Source organism: Eumetopias jubatus, unplaced genomic scaffold (genome assembly GCF_037043125.1).
Source record: "Eumetopias jubatus isolate StellerSeaLion01/CBP00866 unplaced genomic scaffold, mEumJub1_p1.0 scaffold_13, whole genome shotgun sequence".
Lineage (NCBI taxonomy): Eukaryota > Metazoa > Chordata > Mammalia > Carnivora > Otariidae > Eumetopias > Eumetopias jubatus.
In genome coordinates, this window is record NW_028274819.1 from 101,720,535 (window position 1) to 101,744,783 (window position 24,249).

General features: G+C 40.8%; 1 protein-coding gene and 1 pseudogene across 3 annotated transcripts in view; one reads left to right on the forward strand and one right to left on the reverse strand.

Annotated features, from left to right (window-relative positions):
* Positions 1-24,249, forward strand: part of CADM1 (cell adhesion molecule 1) — a 321,512-nt gene that overhangs the window by 134,405 nt on the left and 162,858 nt on the right. The window lies entirely within an intron of this gene.
* Positions 22,950-23,687, reverse strand: LOC114211349 (ubiquitin-conjugating enzyme E2 E2 pseudogene; annotated as a pseudogene).

A 24,249-nucleotide genomic window follows, 5' to 3' on the forward strand; every position in this document is an offset into this window, starting at 1 on the left:
TTATTCTTAACTTAGTCATCCAGATTGCTGCTTAAAGGGGAAAATTACCTTAAAACAGACTTGGCAAATAAACAAATCTGTCACTGTCCAGGGTTTCTGAATCCTTCTTAACACATTTCTTTTAAGAAGGGAAGGAATGGTCCTTTTTAAAAAAAAAACATTTAGAAGTCCTTACCTGCTCCACCCTAATCAGCCTTGGTCTGCAAGTTGAATGATTCAGTAGAACGTAGTGGGCTCTATGTGACTTTCGGAGGAAAGTAGCAACTGTCAAAAAACGGTGGGAGATGGTGATAATGACCCCCACTTAAGGTCACCGGTGCTTGAATGCATGCGGTATTTTGGCACTAGCTAGGCCACATCCTGCTGGTCGAGTAACTGAAGCCAGGCTAACTCTGTGGGGCCAAGGGAACTTTGAGTGTAGTGACAAGAGGCAAAAGAGCCTGAGCTCAAGGCTTGGACGATGGATCCTTAAGAGAAGATTTATCTGGACGTGGTGTGTCTGTCTGCGTTTTCTCCTGGTAGCGACTTGAAGGAACGAGTGAATGAGATACACATGAAATTCAGATCCTTTAACATCCAATGACAGTTTTACTCCCCTGTGTGTCCCCTAACACCTAGTAGGTGCTTGATTGTGGAATGAAAGATCAGCTGGATTACATTTTCTGGGTAAAAACCTCTGTGTGGACATCTAATAAAATTAGTATTGGCATTGGATTTGCAGAAGTGATGATGTTACCCGTACACATCTAAACAGGGAGGATTACTTCCTTGGGGTTTATAAGCATAAAAATACTCCATGACCTCACAGCTTTGTTGATGTCTATTTGTGAAGGATTAAATAGTGTTTTGCCTCTTTTACTTTGCTTTTAATCATTCATTGTTAAATAGAGGCTTAGGCCATCTGTCTCTGCCAAGATCTGCCTAGATATGGAAGACTGTATTATAGAGATACTTAAAAAAAACCAAAAACATTCTAATCATCTGTTTATACGATTACTCTCCGGGCATTTCCCTAAAACAGTTTTAAGTAAATTTCCTACCAACTAAACCACACATTTTATCTGTTAATTAAAACTATTTTTGTTGACTAGGTCTCAGTGCTCTTGAGGCCTGTGGGAATTGTACTTTGCTATTTTTTTCTCTTGAAGATAAGACAGAAAACAGGAAACCTTGTCAGGTTTAAAAGGTAAAATACAAAACTGTCAGTTTTCTGATATCAAGGTATATTCTTTTGAGAATCAATATTCCAAATGGCTAATCTAGTTAATTCTCAGTGGTACGAGATAGGGCAAAGGGGATTGACCATGGTTTGGCCCTTGATTTTATTTTATTTTATACCAAGTGCTTCTTGGACACTTCTGCCTCATCAATATTCCATAGATGTAGGCATCATTAACCTCAGTGAAGACTTTGTTACAAGCCTTGTTGGAACTTGTTTGGGAATAATATTACTCCGTTACTTAAATAAGACAAACTACCTGTATCTAAACTGAATCAACAGAGTTGGGAGAATTATTCAGAACGTGGAAGGAGAAGGTTGGGCTGTGTGATTGGGGGGCAGCGCTGCTTGCTTCCTGTGAGTGTGTGTGAATACAGGTGTGTGTCTGTGCGCCCCCCGCCCCCCTGCCCCCCAGGTACAATCTGAATGTACGGTAGGAATTTTCCTTGAGGTCAGTTTTGTTCTTTGAATTGTTTCCTTAGTCAGATGCAAAATACGGTGAGGAAGCATAAGCAATCATCAATAATGGCTGTATCCACCGTTCGGGGTCAACTTCAACAACACACAGGTCACTCAATACATTCAGAGGCTGTAATGCTTGAATCTGATCTGGGATTCTTAAAATGTTTCAAGTGAGAGCCGGGTAGTCCCAGGTAGGAGCTGAGTTACACATTTTGGTTTCCTTTAGGGGCTGCAGATTAACTGCAATGGTACTACTTCATTATAATCCTACCGACCTCTCTCTGGCAAGAGAATTACCAAGATACCCAGCACTTCACGCCTGAAAACCTGGCAGTAGCTCTAGATTAAAAAGGATTATTTGTTAAGGAGATCACAGAGGCAGGCAGGAGCTATTGGTGGTGATTCAGTGTTGTGTGCTGTATGAATGTTTTTACTTGCTCAGGTGCCTTTCTGTTTTCCATTTTGGAGGCAAATTCTCACGCCCCCTCCCACTCCCCATCCCCACCCCCCATCCCCACCTTTTTGAGAATTTAAGAGCCAAGAAGTAGGGCATTCTCAATTACATATAGACAGTATAGATGTTCTAGGGATTCTTAGTCAAAATGTAAATTACAGGTTACAGTGTAGTTTGAGCACTTTGAAAGCCAAGTGCATTTGTCCCCGTAAATATTCGTGGTCACCATGAGGACCAAAAATGTATCGAGGCAGCTTCATCTTGCTGCAGAATTACAATCTTAAAAAAATAAATTCTTGTTGGATCTCGTGAGTTGGCTACAAGGGCCGGGGAAGACTTTCAAGTAAGAGTGTACCTGTAGGAGGGGCTCAAGGTCACAGTCATCCGCTTTCTTTGAGAACGTGTGAATTGCCTCCAAGACACTTTTATTGTGCGTTCCTCTGGGGCTTCTGCTGACAAGCACGCCCCTTTCTGTGCATCAGCACAATTAGAATTGGAGACTGCAGTGCCGCTTGTGGGCTTTAGGATTTAGCCATGGAATGTAAGGAATTTTCAACAGGAAATGTATCTGGCTTTGAAATATTTTCATCTGCTGCTGTCCCTTAACTGGCATGCCTTTTGGGTGTCAGCATTTGATTCTAGAATTTCATCTGGAATGTGTATGTGTATGGTTTTCTCTCAAGTGACCCATTTGATGCTGTTTGTGTACGGTCCCTGTTACCATTAATAATCACGTAAGCAGTGTTAGCAAGTTTTGGCAAATGCTCCAATTCATCTACGCCCAAGAACGTAAAACTCTTATCGGCAATATAATTTAATTTCACCATACGTTTTGGGTTAGGATGCAGCCGCAAGGTCGGCAAAAAGTACAGGTTGTTTTCAAGTGGCTGGTTTGTGTTGTGGTTGTACTTCTCTGATCTGTCTGCTTTGGGGGTCTTCAATAACAAATACAGTGTCAATGTCAGCTGTTAGATATAAGGTGGTATCTTATTTTGTTGCCAGAGAAAGGCTTACTTAAGCCCTCCTCTGAATGATTAATATTCTCAGCCAGTTACCTGTAGAATTTGACCTAGCAGAGTGTGGCACATAGTAGGTACACAATGAATGGATGGTAGCCATTATTGTGGTGGTTATTCAAGGGCCTCAAAATATGTTTGAGTGAAGGGCCCCTGGGAATTGAAATATAAGGCTCTTGCAAGGGTAATTGAGGGACATTGGGTGAAGCTTGTATAACGTCATGTTTTAGAGGGTCTCAAACTTAGCCCTACTAGGAGATGAATTTGAAACAGTACAAAGCCTGTGCGTGTGCGTGTTTGCCTGTGCCATTCTTATATTTAAACTAAAGCAATTTAGAATATTCAACAAAGACACAGGTCCATCTTATCCTTAAAATAGCCATGTGCTGGGCACATAGTAAACACTGAATATTGGCTAACTAGCTTAGGGCTGAATGCCTAGGAGAAGGGCAATTTTGATGAATGACTGAAAATGTGAGATTCACTGTAGTTAAGGAAGAGACCCGTTTCTCTAAGGAAGTTTATAATGTGACGACATCACATATTTGTCTTGGGCTGGTCTTTTACCAGGATGTTACCCTAATGGCTGTGCTTTGCTGGGATACCTACTGTGTGCTAACAGTTGGACTTGGTGCTTGATATCTGTCGTCTCCTCTTGAGATCCTGTACTAGTTAGAAATAGAAGACATTTGATATTGGAATGAAAGAATTTTTAATCCAATTTTTATATCTCCTGAAGTTAAAGGGAATTGCTTGCTTGCCGTTTGCACTGGTTCTCTACCAGAAGCTCATGCCTTTGAGCAGTGTACTTGACCACTCAGCTGGAAAATCATCAGTCTTCATAGGAACGCTATTTTAGATGCTAGAACATCTGTAGAACAGTTTCTCAAAAATACCCACCATCTTATCACAAGCCACACAGATGTGCCTCTCATTTTGTAGTATTTTTTTTTTAAATGGTAATGCGTATATGTTTACAGAGTGATCCTGAGAGTCTGCTTTGATGATTGATTCAAGATTCCTCATCTTGGTTTTGTTGCTTGATGTGAGCAGCACAAAACATTTATCTTTCTGTACTGACAATAATAGTGGTCAGTATGAAATATTCAAAGGGTATGTGAAGCATTGACTAATAGGGAAATAGTATTTAGCTTCCTGCGTTTGGGAAGCAGATTCTTAGAAAAGTGGTTAATTCTAGATTTATTTGTACTCAGAGTTTGTAGGGGTGAGTTTAGTGGGAGGGATGATCATTGAAGCAAATGGTACAGGTTCGTGTGTTGGATCAAATGAGATGATGATGCTGTCCACTGTGTTTTAGAATTATTGATGTAACAGGGATGCATCTCAAAATAATTCCACCAAGCGAAATAAGCCAGATAAAAAGAGCACATACTATACGATTCCTTTTGTATAGAATTCTAGAAGTCTAGAAAAACACACAATAAACTATGGTAAGACAAGGTAGATTGGTGACCGAGGGGAAGTATCACAGATGGGTACAAGGGAATTTTGTGGATGGTGGATGTGTTCATTATCTTGATTGGATATAATGCTATGGTGGTTCACAGCATTAAACTTACGTCAGAGCCTAGTAAGCTGTGCACTTTATATACAGTTAATTGTGTGTCAATTATACCCCAATAAATCTGTTAGAAAAAAATACAAATTTTTGCGACACTTACGCCATTGTGAGCAAGTAATTGTTTACCATCTATTATGCCAGACTGCAGGCGCCAAGAAGACAGGCTCTTTCTGTTTCATTCCTGTGTTCTTCGGGCCTAACCTGTGAGAGGACTCTACTTAAGTCCTCACGTAGGTGTGCTGAGTGAGTAAGTAGACACATCTATGTCACATCAGCCACAGACAGCTATCACCATTTGCGCTGTGACCGGCGCTACCTAAAAATACATTATTTTATTAATCTTCACAACGTATTTTTTTTGAGAGAGACCATCATATTACCCCACTTTATAGGAAAGGAAGTAGAGCGTAGAATGGTTAAGTAACATGCCCTAGACCGCTGGCTAATGAGTGGAGAGGAAGCTGAAGTCCAGGCTGTCTTGATCTAAAGTCTGTTGATAACCTCTACACTTGGACCCTCTGGCATTTCTTTACGGTTTAGGTGGATTTTTATGAAGCCATGACAGGGAAATTTGCAAGAATAGAAGACTCAGTTCCTAGCACCTCACCTTCAACACAATAGGAGCTCAGTAAACATTTATAAATGAGTGAATGAACTCAGTGCTGAAAGGTCTTCTTACAGGAAAACCCTCTTCCTTTTGTTTATTTTTGCAGTATTAATAGAGCAAAGTTGTCATATTACACGCGGCTCTGTTTGTACTGTCTGAGACCCAAATACAATGTGGGATAGGCAAGCAGAAGAAAACCCCTTTGCGGGGAGCATGGGTTTCTGCCAGCGAATGTAGCCGGGGCTCCTGGGGGGCCCAAGGAACACTTCTTCATTGTCACATGTGAGGTTTTGTGCCAGGAGGGGAGGAAAAGAGCATAAATTTACATTTTCTTCACAGTTGTATTACTAGGTTCCTCTAAAAGCTAGTTGATTTTTGTACACCAACATTAAAATTCCAAAAAGGGATTATAAAAATGTTTGCATTGTGCTTTTAGAACATGGTTGGAATACCCTCTCCCCCACTTGGTTAGAATGCCATGGTTGCATTTCTGAAAATACCTACTTTTTTTAAAGGTAACTGAGGTTTTTTTTTTAAAGAGCTGTTATAGCATCAAATTTATCTTCATTTGTGTGTGTTTGTATGTGTGTGTGTTTTAAGGATAGTGCACTAAACTTAAACTGCCAAATTTTCTGAATTTGGCTTAGTAGGACTAGTTCCCAAATAGTGGTAGTATTTCTCATACACTACTAGGTAGAGGCCACGTTGGGATTTATGTGGGCTGCTCTTTTCCCTATAAGTGCTACTTAAAACACCACCACCACCATCACTACCACCACCAACAAAAAAACTTGGAATGCCTTATAGCCCCATTAAAAAAAAAAAAAGAAAGAAAGAAAGAAAGAAAAATCTCTTGTAGGGAAATAGGAACTATGGTTGATTTCATCAGACTCATCATCCATTGACATTCTCTTATTTGTTTGCTAATGCATATAAAAACAATTTATCAAGCCCACATTATGTGCCAGCGTCTCTGTTGGGTGTTGAAGGTAACTGGGGGACGTTAATAAGTATTTTCTGTGTTGGCGGAGGGGAGTTGTCCTCTCTGCCTGTGGTTTTGCTTTTGGAGATATCAGAAGTACCAGGGTTGGTAATGCTTTTATATTTGTCAGCCCTGCCAAAATCACAGGGTATTTAGGTCAAGTTGCTTGACCCTATGCCCTTGTTTCTTATTTCATAAGATGGGCATAGTAACTGCTTCTCTTATGTGAGTTATAGAACAGATAATGTACTTCAGGAAAAGAGTTACAAAAATCCATAAAATGTAAGAGAATAATGTAGCGAGCAACCCACTTTCTGAGTGTGCAGGAGTGTGCACGCGTGTGCGTGCATGTGTGTGCGAGGGATTTGAAGTTGAACTTAATCTATTTAGTTCTTGATTTCTAGGTAGTTTCCCTATAACTTGATTTCTCTGGAGATGCCTTTTACATTAATTATTTCCTTTGTGTTTTGGATTGAAAATGTGGAAAGTTTTTGCTTTTGGAGTTGGATCATTTTCATGACTGTCATTCTAGCAAATTAAATTTCTCCAAGATGTATAGGAGTGTTTTTGTTCAAGTACAAGGGAAATGGGCACGGATAGGATTTCTCCTAACTGGCGTTGGTGGATACATTAGAGATGTTTAGGGAAATCTTCCCTACAGTGTATCGGTGTGCATAAAAGGAATGCATAATATCTTATAATTAAGCTAATGATCACTAATTTGTGGAGAGTCCTTCTTTGTAATGATATCAAGGAACACTCTGGAGACTGAGGTGGTTATCCTTAATTTCAGTATTACTTGAAAACTTGGAGTTACTGTAGTCCCACAGTTCCCGGGGAAATTTCATATGCACATAAACTCGCTTTCTCTCATGACTTCCCATTGTTGTTTAGGGCTTAATGTATTGAATATTGTGATTTTCTGGCCACTTGTAAATCCCTTAAAGAGATGATGTCATATTGCAATTTGTGTCTCCAATATTTTGATCGGGGCCCGCTACATAGTTGGCTGTAGAAATTGTTGGCTTAATAGAAGGGCCCATCACCAAGGCTCAGAAACCTCCTCATATTCCTTTTTCTTCTTTTTTTTTTCCCAAGACTTATTTATTTGAGAGAGAGAGGGAGAAAGGGCACATGTGTGAGTGAGGGGAGGGGCAGAGGGAGAGCATCCTCAGGCAGACTCCCTGCTGAGTGCAGAGCCCAAAGCCTGGGGCTTGATCCTACACCCCGTGAGATTATGACCTGAGCCAAAATCGAGTCAGATACTTAACCAGCTGAGCCACCCAGGCACCCTTCTCTTTGTATTTCTTGGTGTTTGCCCCGTTTCATCCAGTTGATTTCCGGGACTTGGCAATCAGGGTTGTGTGGGTGGAAAGAACTTGCTCGATCCTTGACCACAGACGGATCTGAGCTTGCATATCTCTTACCAGCTGTGTGACCTTGGGTAAGTTACACATTCTCTGTGCCTTGTTTCTTAATTTGAAATGATCTTAATTTGGAATGATCATGCTTAATTTATGGACTTGAGAGGCCTAATTCTAATAATGATTAGCATAATGATGGCACATAGTGGGTCCTCAGTGAATGATAAATTTCCTTGATCTTTTTACCAGTTAACCATCTTCAAGATTTTTTAAAGTTTTTCTTGCACCAGATTATGGTAATGGCCTCTTACCCGTTTTCCCTAACATTTTTCATTCTTTTTTGCTTCCAGGTCAGCTTGGATATTGCTGCCAGATTAAATACTGATTAGTTATTACAGATTAATTAATATAGGTTAATTATTTACTATACTAGACACTACGGTTTTACTGTTGTGTCTGTGGTTTAAAACAAGTAACAAAGAACCCATCACGGTTTTGGACCTACAGAATAAAATTGACTTAGGTTGGTAGTCTGTCACCATAACCTGGTTTTCCAGCCTTCTCTTCCATTTCCCTTCGCGTACTTTACAATCCTTACAAATTGAATACCTTTGTTCTTCCTAGTTATTAAGAATTGGGATGAGATCTTCAAGGACCCAGGCTCACACCCTATCCTGCCAATTATCTCTCGCCACTCACCACCCTCTCTTCCTAGTGCAGGAAAGAGCAGAATGGGAGTCTGCATTCGAGACTCCAGGGCAGACTTCTCAGAGAAACTGGATGGGATCGTGGGTTTAGGCTTGAACCCAAATGATGCCTTCAGTTCTGCTGTCTATTCCAGATCTTAATCTGGGGACCTTAGTGCCCTTTGGCAAACCACACTAAAGACTGAAACTGAGAAGCAAAAAGTTTGAGGAGTGCTAAAAACAGATACTGAACTGAACCTCTAGCACCGAGGGATCCTGCCCACTTGTAACCCCCATCAGCTCTGTGCTCTCATGGTAGGTTAGAGAAAAACCTTTCTTGGAGATGAGTTGGGTGATATCTGGGAAGGCAGCGGGCAAAGTTGGATGGCATGGAGAAAAGGGGGTAAAAGTTCCATTCTGTCTACTCCTGCTACATCACCTGAGCCGGTGATTGATAATGTTTGTTATATTCTCTTAAAATTTCCTGTAGCTCATGGGCCCCTCGGAATATCCTCCAAATTCACTCTTTCCCTGTCAGCCCAAAAGAGTTAAGTTGTTTGTGTTCACTTTTATCGACACATAATCCATTCATATTATGATAAATATAACTTCCAAGCTTCTGTCTTTAATGATCTTTTTTCTTGCATTTTAGTTAGTTCAGTAAGCATCTAGTCAGTGCCTATTGCTTGCAAAGTACTGGACTCAGTGCTGGAGATCTACTGTAGAAGGCCTGGCTTCCAGTCCTTGAAAAAATTAAGGTCCGCAAGCATAGACACAGAACACTATAAGGAGTTATTTTCCCCCCAAAAGTGCAAGTGAGTGATGAGGCGGTAAAGCTTGTCACTGGCCAAGAGACCGTGGCCTTGGGATGCACTGGATTAAGGAGCTTGCATTTTATTTAGTAAGAGTGAGAGCCCACCAAAGGATTTTAACCAGAAGTGTGCCTGGTTTCACACTTGCATTTTAGGAAGGTCACCCTGGGAATTTTGTGGCAGATGGATTTAAATGAGGCACTATTGGAAGATGGGAGACCAGGACTGAGACTGTTACAAAGATCCAAAAGGAATGGGGCCAAACTGGAGCAGAGCATAAGGACCAGAGTGTATGGAGAAAGGTCTGAGAAACAGACAAAAGTTGACATGATTCGAAGATGGCTTTAAATTTTTGACTTGTTTGATAAAAGAAACATGGAACAGGTTTGTGAGGGAAAATGATCAACATTTTATTATGTCTTTCCTGGATTCTAAGTTTCTTGAGAATAAGGCCTCAGCATTTGTCCCTTGGTCTGTCCAGCCGGTCATCCATGTATCCAACATTGGGTGTATACTACAGATACGGACCTGGTGTATAGTGTGTGAATGTGTTTTTGTAGGACTCTTATCTGTTTGTTCTCGCCATAGCCTTTAGTGGATGTCTATTTGTTGTAGTAATATTTGTTGAATGAATTATGTGAAAGGTTCTCTGAAGACGGTTTGAGAGGTAGGACTTGGGATGAGAACATGAGCATACCTGCTGTTGCCCCCCTCCTCCCTTCCCACCTCCCACCCGGCACACATGTCGCCACAGGGTAGTAGGGACAAGAGAGGGTTCCAAGTTATAAAACACTGTGTGTATGGCATGTCGCGTAGTTACTGAACTTTGATTTGTGAACCGATAGAAAATTACGAAGAGTTGATTTCCCAAAGAAGATGCATAACAGATCTCGCATTCCGTTGGCTGAACAAACGATTATAGGATTGAACTTAACGTATAAATAGCAGCATGTGGCTGTTTACATTTAAACCTAATTAGTAAAATTAAAACTTCAGGTTTACAATCACAGCCACACTGCAAATGCTCAGTAACTACAGGTGGCTAGTGGTTTCTGTCTTGAATGGCGTGGGTGTAGCCATTTCCATCGTCATAGACCGTTCTAGCGAACAGCGCTCTTCTAAATAGTGGAGTGTAAGTTAAAAGCACAGATTCTCAAGCTGGACTGCTTGGGCTTGGAGTCTGGCCGTGCCGGGCACTGGTTGAATGAAACTTACCTCTGTCTTACCTGCAAGATGCGGATAATACTACCTATCTCATATGGCGTTGTGAGGATTAAGCTAGTTAATTCATGTGAGATACTTAGAGCAGTGCCCAGCACTGAAGAGATGCTGTGTGTTTGCTCTCCTCCTGCTCTTCTGTCTTCTTAGTAGGAAATACATGTGCCTTGACTATGGAGGCAAAAGGAATTTACTTTTCTCCGTCTCTAATAAATATATATAATTTTTTGTTTTTTCCTGGAGATGAGCTCTTAGCTGGCTTCTGGGGGAAAAAATATTTTCTCTACTTTAGCCAGCACTCTACATAGCCTGTGACAGGTAGCTCAAAATGTCTGTTAGATGTGGTAGATAGAAGCCATCTGGGAAGACTAGCTCGTACAGAGCCTCCATTCGTTCATCCCACAGGGGCTTGGGGATTGCTTCTGAAGAGCAGGACCTGTATCTGCTCACTAGGGAGCCTCGTTCCCTGCCCAAAAGCCCCGAACCACAGGGATGGCTGCTCTTTGTAGAAAGCCGGGACAGGCTTTCCTTCACAGGTTTTGTTGGGAGACTGTCAGCTGGGCCGGGCCCTGAATTCCCTTTAGTAGATTTATCCTATTTGGGATGTTTTGTTATGGTAACTTGAGGGCCTTGCATTTGTTTTCGTTAGATTCTTCCTTAGACTCTTAAGGCAGTGGCCTTTTCGGCACTGCACGTGTACAATTTGGTGTTTGGGGGGACTTACCGATGTCAAGCCTTCTATGACTATTGGGAATATTAATAAAGCCTCTTAAAGTACTCGTTCAATTAGATTCCCTGACTTGCTGTCCCGAGGCTGAGCCGTGGTTAACTGAGGACTCACTGAGGACCCTTCCTGGGGTTTAAGTGGTGCTGGGGAAGCCCTTGGCTTTCCTCCTCTTTGTCTTGCCTGTTTCTCTGGCTGCTCCCTGGCCTAGAGCTCCAAAGGAGCGTTCAGTGCCCCAGAGGCTGAGAGGGCTGATGCGGTTTTCTATTACCAGTGTGCCTATTTTTGATTTTAAAAAAGTTTAAAAAGTTAGAGAGCTGAAGGATTTGTTTTCCTTTTTTGGAGAATTGCTGCTTTCTGCCTCCCGCATCGGGGTCACGATGCCATATTTTGTGTGCGTGAAGTTTGAAGTGGTTTCATTCAGGTCTTTGGGGAGGAATTCAAAACGTTTAATTGTTCCCTGGTTGCGATCTTATGGATATTGGGCCTTTGGATCAGCTTGCCCAGGATAGAAAAACCATCCTTTAATGACACCAGATACTGTCTGTGTCCCACTGCGGGACTCCAAGGGGCCATGAAATACTTGGATTTGATGTTGGTACCACGTGCTATCAATCCCCGATCTGTTGTGAAACCCTTCTGTTGTCAGATTTGTAGCTTTCTTTTCAGATAATAGAACATCTGATTTCGAGCATGAAGGTACATCTTCCTTAGTTTCTATGATGGAAGGATATTGAGGAAGAGGGAGAAAAGCCAGATACCAGAGACTAGACAACCTGGCAGGAAATTGCCAACATGGTGGAATTTCCAGCACCTTCCTTTTTTTTTTTTTTTGAAGTCATGGATAATTTAAAAAGTACTAGCTTTTACTTTTGTTTGTTTCTTTGCTTGCAACCACGTCTATCTGCCAACCTTTCTAAAATGTCATGATGTAATTATTTTAACAGGCACTGTATGCTCCTTTATTTGGGGGATATTAACCTTTCTAAACAAAAGGAATGTTAATATACACTGGAGACACAACTAATGGGATTTCATTTTTCTTGTTAGGCAAGAAGCTTGATTTTCTTTCTTTTTTTTTTTTTTTTTAAACTTCTCGTGAAAGAATGCGGCTAGTGAAGTAATTGCCTTAAGCTAATCCATGATAGCGATTTTAAACGTGACTTTCCAGATCACTTTTATATGGCTTAGAAAAAATAATGTGATTTTCTTGTTTTTGTTTGCTTTAGCTAAACAGTGTTGAAGGATGATATAAATTCAATGAATTCAAAACAAAGAAAATGCTAATTGGTAATGTGCTGAGTTCTTTTAAGGCATGAAATATAGTGTTTAATTCATAAGCATTGTTTAATTTTATATAGATTTAGTTAATTTTTTGAAAGTTAGTATAGGACAGACTCAGAATAAATTAGCTGGCTAGCCACTTTCTTAATCACCATGTATTCCTTTTTGCTGTTCAAATATATATGACCCGGGTATGTTGTCCTTTCCATAAGATGGTGGTCATAGGCTCAGACATGAAGACTGCATTCTAAGATTATTCAGGGCCCCTTCTCACCCTGTTTCTCTCCCTTCCACCCTCCCTCCCTCCTTTCTTCCCTCCTTCCTCTCCTTGCCTGGTATCCACTGAACCATTTTCATGCACTTTTATATCACCCTCTGACCAACAGCATACATTCGTGATGGGGTAGTTAGCCTTAGAGCTGGTGAGGCAATGAAACAGATTAGAACTAATTGGTCCATGTGGGTGTCAGGCCCATGACTTTGGCCTTATTATCGAGGAATCTCAGGCCCCAAACTGCCCAACCGAACAGTTCTGCAGACATGCACAGTCTGGATGAAGTATGTGTCATTAATCGCTTTGCTGATAGGGGGCTTAGAACAACGGGGCTCGGAGAGAAAGGAGAGAAGACTGTTGAACTGAACTGTGATCTTCTCTGCCAAGCCCTCGAACAGCTTTCCCTTTAAGCAACAGAGATGACAAGTTTTTGCTATTTTGGGTTAGTGAGACAGTATGAAATGGTTTCCCTTTCCTTCCAGGCAAAAATACCAACAGAATCTGCCTTTGGAATGAAAGTGCTAATTTCATTTGGTGACTTTCAGACTTGAAATCTGGGCTCAAACAGGAGCTGTGCATTAGTCAGCTGCGACAGTGGGGGTTATTTTTACAGTGCTAATTATTATTTCATGACAGTGATTTACTTTGTGTTGTCTGCCATTTACACCCCCAAACTAGCCATTGTTTGGGGAAACGAATCGATTGGGCTGTCATGTTCTTTTTCAAAGGCAGATCTTACTATTTTATGGGTGGAGGTACTTTCCTGCAATAAAGAAGTGGAGCTTTATTGAAGAGAGTCTTGCATATGAAATGTAATCTGGATAAATGTTCAAAACTAATAGGTTTATATTTTAGTCTTGATTTTTAAAGTTTATTTTTCTGGCACCCTAATCGTCTTGCTTTATCTGCATTAAACTTAATCTGTTTTACTAGGATGCAGCTAAATTTTTGTTGCTCACATTGAACTTCGGAAGGAGCGACACATATAGTTAACAAATAAATACAAAATGAAATTTAATATAACCCCTTGATGCGTAAAGGAAGATGAGTGGAAGACAGAGTTGATTGCATGTCTAGAAGCATATCTGCCTGATTTATGCTCTAATTTTAGTACTGAGTTTCCTTTGTAATAGTAAAATGTCACATTAGCATGTCCCTTTTAATAATCTAATATGCTACCAGTGACAATAAATACATGCATCGAGTCTAGCTCAGGGTGTCTCAAACTTCAGAGGCCTGTGACCCTTCCCAGTGTAGTTAAATTGCCCAGATAACCCTCCTGTCATATATTTTTAATTGTAAAGCACTTGAAATTAATCATGTTTTATTTCTTTTTAAATAAGCACCTCAAGAGCAGTGGTGAGCAGTTTTGCTCACGGCACTTATCCACTCTTAAAGAAAATTAAAGATTGGAAGGGGCCCTGAGTCTCCATGGCAGTGGAGTTCTCTACTTGGGGAAAAACCGAGCAGGCAAGAAACTGCATTTACTGCTACTCTTCCACACTCCCTTGCCAGTGCGCTCAGTGAAAATTGGCATCGGTGAATGTAACAAAGTAAAAGCATTTGGAATTATTACTACAAATCTTCAAGTGGTCATAACCTGAGATTTCAAGCATCTCCACGAAGGCCAAGGTTTTCTACAATTTGTATGGTAACTGAGTGCCTTTAATTTAAACTACACTGAGCTAATCTTTAGGAGAATTGGAATCTGCCTCTGAACTAATTATGATTTACAGAAATTGATAATTTGTCTTCTGCATGTGTCTGCAGGAAGAAATTACTATGAAATTTGATTAACGAATGACAGATTTCAGGCCTGTAATTTACCATCTTTATTAGCAAACTTAGAAAACTTCTAATAGTAATCTTTTCACACAGATCAACTTTATTCTGGTAAAGTTTACCTGGAAACGACAGATATGTGTGGCTTTAGAATGACCTACCTTACGCTTAACAAATAAATCTTGGTGTGGTTTGTCTTTTCGATTCTCAAGCACAGCCTGAGTGCTGAAAGTGATTTCCCGTGATACTCCGAACTTAATAATACGTAATTAACTTCCAAAAATGAATGCTCCGTTCTTCTGCATACATTCCTGAAGAATTTCCTCAAAATACATATAATTGTATAAAAGGAAGCAGAGCATTATATTAACCCTAGTTTTCACGTACCCCTTTGTCAAATGTTTTCCTTTGCCTTCAAACAGGTTACAGTTGTGCGTAATGGATAATACTCTTGGTGCGAGCTGAGCCGTAATATATGATTGACAGTGTGAGTGATTCTGAAATCCACTTTGGATGTACATAACTGAGATGTAAAACTATTGTAGTATGGCAGGACGAGTGAGGGCATTATATTTTCTTTACATGACTAACATGTGGTTTTTAAAAATATTTTATTTGTACGTGTTTTTACATTGTTGAAAAAAAAATAATCTCCTGGACTCAGCAACCTCATAGAATTGTCACCGTGGTTAAAAATGCCCTTTCATGTTTTTGTGTCAGGAGAATCTTATCCTCTTGCGTGTCAAAAAGGGAAGATGAACTATTAGCCTTGTAAAGACCCAGAGGTAAAGTTTAATTTTATAATGACATGAAATAAATGTTCTGTTGTCTAAGTAGTAGTTCACCGAAGAGTCTGAAATGGCCTCCTTTCCCAAGGATGCGGTGTGCGTGTGATGCTAATATTAAAATGGACCTGCCAGATTGAGTGATGGGTGGTGCTAATAATTCCAAGTGGGGAGATGAAAACAACATTGCAAACACCTGCTGTCTGTAGTCCCATTCCGTTATCGAATGGGTGAACCTCATGGTGAGAGAGTGGAATGAGTCACCAAAAAGAGGCGGAAGTGTGGGCCTAGGGCCCTGCCACATGGCGAGTAAGCTGGACATCCTTTGTGTAGGAAGTCTGAGGTTCATCCTTGACCTTCAACTTGATGCAAAAGAAGTTTAGATGGTTAATAGCGGTCTATCCCGGGCAGTTGTATTGCTAGGGAGGATTGTTTTATTCACCTGGACCCCTGCCTTAGTTCATTGGTGTGTTGAATTGCAAATGTATGTATGTATGCTCATTTTGTTGAAATGCCCTCCATTTCATTCTGTCTTTGGCTTTTTGGAAAAAATCAACAGATGTTTCTTTCTTGACAGTGTATGGTATTATTCTTTTGTAGGGCCATACTTAATCTGATTGGGTAGAAGGAATTAATTCAGGCAATTTGTTAGCGGGTGTCGCTAGTCAGTCACTTTTCTTGACTGGAACAATTTAATAACAAACAAAACAAATGTGTGGGGCAAGCCCTCACAGCATAGGAGGTATTCTGGGGGCAGTCCATCTCTGTTTGGTCCAGTTTAGGCCTCTCCCTGACATTTACTTCTCCCATAAAAGCCAAGGAAAAGTTGAGTTCCAAAAAGAGCGCTGGTCAGCTCTCTCTTATTCACCCTCATGGAAAAGCAGCTTTATGAAGTGTCTCCCGACAGTAGGCCCCTAAAATTATTTAGAGTTGGCTTTGTAATGTATTGTAAAGTTTTACCCCATAAGTTAACCTAATTCTGTTTTGCTTATTCTCATGTTGACATTGCTTCACATAAGCGCATAACTTCTGAATACGAGTCAAGCCATGTAGCGAGTAGCAAGGTATGGTGACGTGGTATTGAAAGGCTTCCAGGGATGACGCTAAGCCACCCGTGGATATTTTCTGAGGACTGCATCTGCCATGCCCTGTACAGCTTGCAAGCTGAGGCTCTCTGGAGAGTGAAACTTTTAAAAATAGGAGGAGTCCCATGAACAGGAGGGTCCATCACAGTTTGGCTGGTTTCAGTGGTGATGATCAACAGATCACATAACTGAATGGTTAGGCGGACGTGGTACAAAAAAAGACATCTGGAGAACCTAGTGAAAAAGATGATTTCAGCCTGTGTTTTCAGAGAAACTGTTAGCCGTGGATACATTTCCCTATGTAATTTAGAATTAAAAAAAAAAATTGAAATGCAAACTAAAATAATTGAGTAACAAAATGCTTGAACATCTGGGAGGTGAAGCAAGAGGGTTCCTGGTTGGGTAAGGAGCGCTACATTTAAACTCTGACAAATGGCACCCCTGCCCCTCGCCTCTGTCAATAAAAGCGCTTCCTGGAAACGAACAATAAAACATGCAGGGTGTAAACATCAGCAACTTTAAGTACTTGCCAGCTCAGTTGTTAGGAATGGAGGTAAAGTGAAAGATTAAAGACAGCTTGACAAAATCCTCCACAGCATCCGGCTGGGCCTTACGCGTTATGAAATGTGGTAGGACAGAATGAGGGTGTTTAAAAAAACTTACTGCTATTATGCAGCTGGAGGGCAATGGGCTGAGTTGGGAATATGCTGCTTGTGTAGATAAACTTGCAGGACTTTAGCTTTCAACTCCATCCAGTCCTTTCTGTCAGATTCTCTTAACCTTGTCTTGTCCCTTGCTGAGCACTGACATTTTCAGAGCAGAGGAAAATCATGGTAAATGTATGTATGGGGAGGGGGATGTCTGTGTGTATCTCTGGACTCTGGTTGTAAGTATTTGGGCTCTTTTGATTCGTTCTTCCCTTGGTTTGTTTTGCAGTCTCAGAAGAGCTTATAACCCAGCGCTGGGTAGGAGTCGCATTTAGATTCCTGCGTTCTCTGGTCTGCCTGGTGGCCGGCGGTCCTTCTGGCGCTTCTGCGGGAGAGCCTCAGCCCCTCCTGAGGAGCCGAGGGGCCCCAGAGCAGAGCGCACCACCGCTGAACCTCCTAAGCCCGTTTCAACCCACACGGTGCTGTTTGTGTCAGTTTAATTTATTGGGATTTTTGTCTAAGATTTTGTTAGGTGAAAGGATGTTAAAACTGAGAAATCTCTGAAAAGCTCCTATGTTGGAGGACTGTGATTCGGGCCAAGTTGTAGAGGCTCTTGAATGCCTGACAAAGGGGAATCTCTCTTTATTTTACCTGAAGACAGGTGACCGAGAACCATTGAGGATGAGTGAGCTGGAGAGAGAGAATCCATATGAAGGATGGGCTGGAGAGATCTGTACCAGCGTCTAGTTATAGGGCTCTTTCGCTAGTCCAGTCACGGTACAAGAAACGGTTTGTATTGGAGTGGTGGGAGAAGTCATGGTTAACACAGCGGGACATCAAGGATGGGAGTTGGGTTTCATCTTGCATCCCAACTCCGGTCATTGGCTGGGGCCCCCTTGGAGTGCTGGGATGAGAATTGTGAAGTTGTGTCTGGGCTCTGCGGGAGGCGTTCCGCGGTCACTTAGTGGTGTCTCTCATGCATGAAAGGATAGAGGATGACGGCATCTCTTCTGTGGGTGTGTTGCCCCCATAGTCATAATCTGCAACGCGATCGGAGATGTATTAGGAATTAGTGACACACCACAGGTGGAGAATCAGAATGTTGGATGAGTACGTGATGACGGATACTTACGCCTGGCTGAGCGGACTTAGAAAAGTGCCAAGTGAAGGAGCCATGATGTTGAAGTATGGGATTGGGATCAGTGCCAGAGCTTTGGACTGGAGATGATGTGCCTAGATGTGATAGTTGATTTTGCTCTTGCAATTCGGTTAGGGGTGAGAAGCAGGAGAGACTGGGGTGCATTAGGAGAGGTCAGCTTGAGTTGATGTACCTGTGTTGGTGCTGAGCTCTGAATGTGGACATGTTTACATCTTGAGTCACATTGCCAGAAGGAGACCAAGAAGTGAATCTGGCATAAGCAGTTGGAAGCAGGTGAGTATTTAGGATGCTCTATCTGAATAACATTTAAATTTTATCCAAACGCCATTGAAGCTTTCTGTTTGTTTTAAAGTCTTACCTAGACTCTACACTGTTTGTTAATGAGTAGGTGTCAGGGTTGGTGTGAGCAAAAGGTCTCTTCTTTGTGATCTTGAGATGATAGAGAATAAGGATGCTAGAAGAAATTCAGTTTGAATTCCTGTTACGGAAGAAACAACAAGGACTCAGGAAAAGCCAAAACCAGGTTAAGGTTTTGCCCAACATCAGAGAGAGTAGGTGGTACGGTTGGGTTTGAGACTTAGGTCATGTGATTTTTCTCCTAAGTGCTTTTTTTGTTACTCTTTGCTGGCTTTTCTAGAATATATAGAATACAATGGGAACTCTATGTATAAAAATACAGGATAAATGACGTGCATAATCTGATGGAATAATTTGGAGAGATGAAGATACAGACACTTCCCAGCTTTTTGCCCTTTACATTTTGCTGTGTCGTTCATATGTTCATAAGTATATTTAAGCCAGTCTTGAATATTTAGGTCATTTCTAGTCGTTTGCTCTTTTAAGTAGGAAAAGACAGTTGAAGGTAGCTGGACTGCCTAGGTTTAAATCCAAGGTTTACCATTTCTTACTTCGGGGATTTTTGATCACGTTCTTAAACTCTGTGCCCCAGTTTCCTTATCTCCAAACTGGGGATGATAATGGTGCTTACCTCAGAGGTTTCCTGTGAAGGTTCCATGGGGATGGGAAGGGAAAGTATTTAGAATACGCTTTGGTGCCTGGCAAGTTCTATCTAGGAAGAGCGCAGACTTTGGAGTCAGAACTTTTGGGTTCACAGTCCAGCCCCATCTCTTCCTAGTTGTTTGACCTTGGAATTACCTTACCTTCTCTGAGCTTAGATGATAATATCTACCTTCCAGGGTAGCTATGAGAATTAAGTAAGGTAAGACAAAATGCTTTCATAGTGCTTGACTTAAAATACGGACACAATACATGATAATTGTTTTTATTATTACCATCATAATCATTATAGTTATGAATTATGCTGTAATGAACATCCATACACAGAAGCCTTTGTATGTCTTTGTGAATGTTTCCTTAGGGTAAATTCTTAGAAGTGAAATTACTGTGCTTCCTCTTAACTTGCTAAAATGTCTTGAATAAAGTTTTCTGTACAGAAAAAAATGACACTTTCATTGAGCTCATTGTAGGTGCAATTTCCCAATCTAGGCCTAGTAGGTTATACAAGGCTGGATATTCCCTTACCTGTCATGAGCTCATGATCTGGTATGAGAAATAAGAGATGAAAGGTAACCATGGTCAAGTATACAACGTGATGCATGTCTTTGAAAAGGAGCAGAGTCCTAGGGAAGCCGCAGTTGGAGGGGTTAATTTTGGCAAAGGGAAATCAAAGACTTCACGAAAGAGATGACAAAAGTGGATATTGAGGATGCATCGTATTTTGATAGGTGGAGATAGGGAAGGTTATTGTTGACATAGTGAGGCCGGCCTCATATGATTGTTTCTGTGTTTGGGGCCATAGGGTTTAAGCATGTGGACTAGCCATTGGTTTTGAAGACTTAAGAGACTAGTAAGGAGCTTATTTTCTCTCTACTTACTTTTCTCCACCTAGATTCTCTTCATCTTCCTGTTTAGTCTCCTTCAGGAGACAGACAGTTTCTTTTGGATTTCCTAGAGTCTCTTAGAAACCTGATACTGCATCATGTATTACTTAAGACTGATTCAGGCCAGAATACACACTCAACTCTTTAGTGCATCAAATTGGAACTCAAGTTTCTAGGTTCTGTATGATTACTTTAATCTGAGTTCTCTGAAGAAATGTTAATCTCTTGTTACAGTATGATGGCAAGGCTTTGCAAGTATAGACATTTTAATGTAGGCACAATTCTTAAGTTAAAGCCTTTTTAGCTGTTACTTATTTTTCAGTGACAGTTATGACAAATGGTTGGCATAATTTATTTTTGCTTTGTAGATGGGGTATAACTCAAGATCTGTATTGGCTATGCATTTTTTTTTATGAATTTTCAGTCGAGAACATTGGATTAGATGTTAAAGCATTTATATTGACAAGCAAGAAGTAAATCGTATTCTGATCCAGTTTGTATAATAACGTGCAACCCAATTGACTAAGTTCGTGTTGGTAATTTTGCATTGCTCTGAGACTCAAGTTACATATATAAGAGTTGACAGTCATTTCAACATGTGTTACACTTGAACTTCAGAAGGTGAAGGAGTTCTGCTACTTCATTTCTGTTCAAAAACAGTCAAAAATAGTGGAAGAAAAGGATCCTCCTATAATTCTCTGCCTCACACTGGTAAGTACACAGTCAAACCAAATCCACCATTAACCAATGCTGTGAGCTACTTAAGTTGCTTGTTTCCTTAAAGCTTTCATGTGACAAATTTATAATTTCATGTTATTTCTAGGTCAACAGTTAGATTAATGTTTTATCTCCTGAGCAAAAGCACAGTGTTTCTTTGTAAACTTTGTTATCTTACTCAAACCGAAAATTGCAAAACAAAGAATTTTTTTGTTCTCACATTCCTCAGTGGAGAGCTTTGTTTATATAGAGGTTATCTTGTGGTTTATTTTATATTCTACTTTACTCTAAATTTTCTGCAGGTGGAATAAGTGTCCTCTTTAAGGCTTTCAAATCTTATTAATTAAAGCTAGTTGGTTGTCATTACTGATCATTTACTAGCTTTTATTTTTGCTTTGTTAGAGCCCAGCAGGAGGCCTCTTAGTTGATCAGAATACATGCCTTGTCCTGCTCACTAAAACATACCTAGTGCCTAGCCACAGAAAAATCCTCAAAAAATATTGGTTGAATGAGTAAATGATTGTCTCTGACCTGGGAGGGTATAAGTCTAAGAAAGTAGTTTGGAGTATGCAGATCTCTCTACCAGTCTGAGAGCTGGTAACTTTGGACATTTTCTATTTGAACTAGTACAATTTTTCTTTTCTTTTTTTCTTTTTTTGGGAGTATTGATATGTTATCTGTTCTTAAGTAGGCGCGGGGACTCATATTGTAATTCTGTTTTTGAAATAAATTACATTTTACAGACTTCATACCACTGTTTTCTTCTATTTGCATGGATTGAAAATTTAGTTTGTTTTGTGACTCTCAGACTATGGAAAATTTGATTTTCAATAGATCCCATGATACCATATGTATTATGATTGTTGTTTTGTTTCCTTTCCATAACTCCACCCTAAAATCCTATTACATTTCAGTGACTACATTAGCTTCATCATTAAAAATTCTTTAGGACAGCCAGTTCTAGCTGTTAGAGAGTTCCTGGAAAGACACATTATAAAAGGGATTGTCATAAAGGGTTTTGCACACCTGCTCACAGGAACAATGGACCCTGCATTTGTGACCAAAGATGCAATAAGATAATCCAAGATGTGACCCAAATGTCATAAAAGCAAAAATGCAACCATAAACCTATGTATTATTTTATCTTCGTTTTTATTTAATAAGCAGTTCAGGTATGTCAGATATGAATCTTAAGTAGTCATTATGCTCAGAAGAATTTTTGGGTCATTGAGGAGGGAGAAAGACCCCATCTGAGTGGACTCAGGAAGAACCATGTGTGAGGTCCTCCACGTTCAGCAGACACGCTGGAGCACGGCTCTTATGGCAGCTGAGTAGTCTGGAATCCCATTTTTATCATTTGGATGCCCTGGTTTGGGATGGTAGAGCGGACCTCACAGACTGATTTTAAATCTCATCTCAGGTAGTTTGGTGATCTTGTTTGAGATACAGATAAAACTTAGAGTACTTAGAGGGATCAATATTTTTTTTTCTGTAACTCTTTTTTTTTTTTTTTTATCAGCCACAGTGATTTATTGAGTGCTTTAATAATACAAGTGTACATCAACTGATCCACAGTCAAAAGTGGCAGGTCCCTAAGAAATTTACAAGCACTTTAAGTAAATCAAAATACATATTATTTTGTTCAATCCAACAGTCTTCTGTGTGGGGAACAGAAGGCTAGTGATAAACAGAGTCTCAGTAATGCACAGTGATTCTGATTGAAGCTTTTGTACAAAAAACTTGTTCCCAGTAGCATGCACCCACCAATAAAGACTTCAGTACAAAAAATTAACCCTAGGCACTACATTTAAGTAGAAATGAGATATAATTCTGAATTCGTGTTTTCCCAAAGATCACATAAAAGGAAAAAAATCAAAATAAAACAAAAAACAAAACCACACAGTAATACAAAGCTTTGTAAGAAAGCTCTTACTATTACAGATCCAACACTGTTTGCACTGAAAACAAAAGTTCCCATTCCATGTTAAGATGGGAAAAAAAAAAACCCAAATCTTTCAAGTTAATAGAAATCAAGAAAGGGAATAAATTGAGAAGGCAGGGGTGGGGGGGTGGAGGGAAGAGAGAAGGAAAAGGAGGAAGAGGAGGGAGGGAAAAAGGAGTGGGGGATGGATGACATACCATCAGAAAAAGATTCAGAATTTAATAAAAATAAGAAAATAAGAACCGAGGTCCGGAGGGGTGGGTAGGGCTATTGATGCACTTGGTGAATGTGCTTGCACAGGTCCGGCGGGGGCGGCAAGCAGCAGGCCCCTATGTGGCATACCGCTTGGTCCACTGTCCGGCCATCCGGTCGTGCTCTGCTCTGTTGGTCACGTACTGTGTGGCAATGCTGCCCACCAGAGGGTCAGCAGGGTTGCAGTCTGTAAGAAGTGAGCAGATGGAGAGGAGAACTTTAGAAATGGTTAGGGCTGGACTCCAGTTGTCCTTTAGGATGTCCAGACAGATGACGCCCTGGCTGTTAATATTACAGTGATAGATTCTTGTTCGGAAGGTAACCTTAGGGGGTTTAAACGGATAGTCTGGTGAAAAGGTAATGTCAAGAAAGAACACCCCTCCTTCATAGACAGATCCTGGGGGTCCCAATATAGTTGACCTCCATTCATAAATGTTGTCTCCTTTGGGTCCAGCACTACAGTTGGGAGGAGGGTCCAACGTAATCTCTGCAAGTTCCTTCTGAATTCTTTTAGCACTAGTCGACAATTCAGCAGCTGTTTTGCTGGATATTTTTCCCTCCTTTTTCTTGGGCTGAACTTGTTCTCTTTCGGGTTCTTGCTGAACACTTTCACGTTGGTCTCCATCAGAACTTCCTCCACTAGTGCTTGGACTGTCATCAACTCTTTGTGCCTCAGTGGACATTTTAGATCCCTCAGCACCGCCACTGCTGCCCGCGGCCGTTCCAGCTCCGGCTCCCGAGGCTGCTGCTGTGGCCGCCCCTGAGTCCTGGAAAGTGAAGCCACCGCCTCCGTGAGACGCTGCCGCCGCCCGGCCGTCCGCGCGCGCTCTCTGTAACTCTTTTTAATTAAAACATTCTGACTCTTGGTTGGATTGGAGAGGTAGCGGACTGAAGAGGGATTGGTGCCTGAGTTCTCTAGTAAAAGCTTCGATGCACTTACTCTGGGTGGTAGATTGAAAGGAAGTGCATTCTCTCAGTTGATGGTCAAGAGACTTGCCAAATGAGAGTTGCCCAACTCGTTACCGACTTTGGGTCTAATGCTCTTTCCTTCATTTCCTTATATTCTGATACGAGCTAGCTGCTTGAATGGCTATCCATCACTAAATAATTGGAAGATGTTAAAAATGAAACCTGAATTCGGAAGTAAAATTAGGGAAGAGGCAAAAGGTAAGGGCAGCCTCTGTGACGCTCCATGAAACTGTGATTAGATTTGTTTGCTCTTTTAATCACAACCTCCTTAGATGGTCGGAAAGATGGACCAAAACCTCTTTAAAACAGAAAGTACCGGATCTTAT